General features: G+C 36.7%; 1 long non-coding RNA gene across 1 annotated transcript; it reads left to right on the forward strand.

Moving 5' to 3' along the window:
- The first annotated feature begins 561 nt into the window (after positions 1-561).
- Positions 562-2,597, forward strand: LOC116779875. Its single transcript, XR_004355780.1, has 3 exons — positions 562-671; positions 1,588-1,648; positions 2,504-2,597. It is a non-coding gene; the product is annotated as an uncharacterized LOC116779875 (long non-coding RNA).
- Positions 2,598-3,426: the final 829 nt, after the last annotated feature.

Below are 3,426 nucleotides of genomic sequence, written 5' to 3' on the forward strand. Positions count from 1 at the left end.
TTTTGTGCCATATACTGGAGAATTAATGGTATTCCCCTATCTCTTTAGGATAGGAAACAATTAACTGTTGTCCCACATGCATATGTGTATTCCCTCTTTTGATGCTGATCAGGCACAGTGACACATTGATAAAAGAGAAATATTGTAGTTAGTAAATTTAGTTTTGGATGTCCAAGATGTGTACAAATTTTGTCTGAGAAACCAATTGAACCAATTACATTCAGAAAGAAATTTTTTTTCGATTAGTTTCTAAAAATGTTAGTTGTAATCTTAATGGAGAGTCATGATGCAAGTTGCTTTTGTGACTTTTGTAAATAACAGTTATTGTAGAGCAGAATTTTGGCCTTCTGTCTTTATTACCTTTGAAATACCCATTTATTTTTAGCCTTGCTTTAAGTACAATAACATAATAAGGACTCGCAGAGTCCTACTTTAAAGAATCATTTGTTTGGGCAGTAAAAATATAACCTCTCAACATCCTTAACCAATTATCCCTCTTTGTTTATGCTGTTTAGGGCTTGTAGGGTAATGGCTCCAACAGAGCTAATAGTTAGCCCTGGACTGGACATCATTGCAGGAGGAAGATTCACTTCTCATGGAGATGACTACTGCAGTCTCCCCAGACTGCGTGAGGTCTCTGCTAGGGTCATGCTCCTGACATTTTGCAGCAGGTGAGGACAAGGACATAGCACATACTGTTTAAAGACGGATAGTTTAACCTTGCCTAACATTTCACCTTGGCTACTGTTGTTTTTCATAGCTCCCTTTTCAGAGCTGATATAGTAGCTTTATGGGTGTGGAAGCATGATTTTTATCTTGGCATTGGTTTAAGGATAATCAGGTCATCTGCAGAAAGAAGTCTGAACTCTGACTCTCCTCATTTAAAACCAATGATCTCCCCAGCCTATCTGCCTTGGCTGTGTACTTCAGCAATTTGATGATGTTGATTTATGTGAAAATGAGTATTATACTTTTTTTTATTTCGTATCCGCTCTTTACTGCATTAAAAAAGTTACTATGCTGTAGTCATGGTAATTGTATGTCCTGGACTTGCTTCAGATGCATCTGTGCCTCATGGGAACCAGTCAAGTGGCAGCTATACAGACTTTTTTTTTTTATTTTTGTTTTATGTCATCAAATTGTGTCCTCTCTGCCTATATCCAATGCAGGGGTCATGAATTTTAGGTTCACTAATAGCATAAAACAAGTCTAAATGAAGAAAAAGCCTTCTGGAGGCTTGCATGGATAGTGCAAGCACAAACAGAAACTGCTGATTACTAAGCTTTCCTAACTGTCAGGTAGTTATGCTCAGCTGATACAATAATAACTTGCACAGAACAATAAGCTGTATTGCTGTATATAATATTCTTTTTTCTAATGACTCGTTATCCCAGGATGATAAGGAGATGATTAGAATATAAGTGTATTAAAACATAATTGCTTTTCTATTCAAACAAAAGCATGCAGTGTACACATCGTGACAAATGCCTAATGAATAGGAGTGGAGCTTTTTTGTTTTGTTTCAGTTTATGGCAATGCCTACCATAACTGCCTGTTTAAGATCTTAATTGCTTTTAATTTTAACAGTTACCTGATCGGTGCTTTTCTTAGAGAGTCATACAGAAGACTATGCTGCTTCACTGCAAAGGTGAGCTGTTTACAAACATAGACTGTCAACTTCTATGATTCAAGTTGAACAACTATAAGAATATTAATTGTGCATAGCTATTGCTACTGTACAGTAAGTAATTGTATAAATACTGTCCCAATGTGGTTTTTTATCTGTGGTAGATAAAATGCACTAAAAACGTTTGGGAAAAAAAAAAGTTAATTTTTAAGATAATATATATATATATATTTATATATAAATATTTATTATATGTAAAAAATTGACCTCCCAGAGACGTATTATCACCAGACTTGAATAAGAAATGTGTGAGTGCTAAAGCCAACCTTATGCAAGCATCTATGTTCAGTTCTCATAATCACTGGTAAAATCCTAAACTTATGTTGCACTGGTTAAATATTCTCCTCAGATGACACTGGTCCTAGCTAGTCAGTTCCAGAAATACATTTGAATATGAAAGATGCCAAGGCAAAATTTCCTTCCACTTGCAGGTTCATAGTGTACTTTTTCTTTTGATGACCAATGTTACTGGGCTGTAATTTCGAACTCTTCACTATCATCCGCTCAGCCAGAACCACCATAGTATGTGGTATCTTTAAAGAAACTTTGTCTCTATCCCTGGCCTATTACTCAAACCACTGGAATCCTTTCCAAACGCCTGGGGCAATGGTTGTGGAAATATGCCTGTGCATTATAGCAACTGGTGAACTAAGTGTGAACCATCCTCTGTATTTTTTTAGTAGGAAAATTCAGTCTTCATTAGCTATGTCTCATTACTTATTTGTCCAGGGCCATCATCATGACATCAATGACAGAGATTGTGGTTAAACTGTCTTGAGAGCTAAATCAAAAGATCTCATCTTTCCTGTTCTCTAGGAGACCTGATGGACTATGCTAAAGACAAGACAAATAGGTACATAATCAACTGCACCAAGATGGGGTACTGTGCAGGCATCAGGTAGCGGATGGTTGTGCCTCAGCATCCCCTGTAGTGTGAGGAATTTCTATACTTGCAAGGCTCAGACCAAGCATGTTGTCTCTTACAAAGTCTTATCATGAGATATATTTGAGTATTCTTCCTGCTTAAACCTAGTGGAAAATCAGATTTGCTTTACTAAAACTAAATGTAATGACATATCATTTGTGTAGAGCAGTCAAAAACCTGGCACTTTATTTTTTTATGTGGCTTTAAATGTTTGCAAAAGTTGTATTTTTTTTATTGCTTAATTAAAGTTTTATTTTATGAAAGCCATGATATACTTTCTGAGGGCAGTGGAAGCTCTTTCCAAACAGTCAGTACCTCTTTACTAGTTTCCCTGCAAGCAGATGAGTGAGCAGATATTCGATGTATGTGGTGGCCAGATATGCTGCTTGGCATGATGTGGTTCTGCAGGACAGAAGTACAAGATGCTTATGCATATTGTCCTTCACTCTGGCTCCTCTGAAACAGTGCTTGGACTTCTACTTTCTTCTCTTTGCTTGTCATCTTGATATCAAGTCAACATCTGGAAAAAATATTGTTCAGAGATCCATCTTGCTCATATCTATGAGGTATCTAAAACATTTTCAAACCTTTAAACAAAAGTTTTTGGTGGGTGTCTCAAAAGTAGGCGAATTTTTCCTTAATGTAGTCTAGGTTTCTGGTATGTTATTTACTAGAGTACAAGGAGTGGTTGAAGTCCCCCATAACTTTGGTTTCCATTGCACCTCCACCAGTATGGATGTATCAGGATAAAAGAATGTCTTTGCAGGACAGGCTTTCTCAGAGATATCCTTTCTTTTTTCCCATCACCCCTCTA

Source organism: Chiroxiphia lanceolata, chromosome 1, assembly GCF_009829145.1.
Source record: "Chiroxiphia lanceolata isolate bChiLan1 chromosome 1, bChiLan1.pri, whole genome shotgun sequence".
NCBI classification, from domain to species: domain Eukaryota; kingdom Metazoa; phylum Chordata; class Aves; order Passeriformes; family Pipridae; genus Chiroxiphia; species Chiroxiphia lanceolata.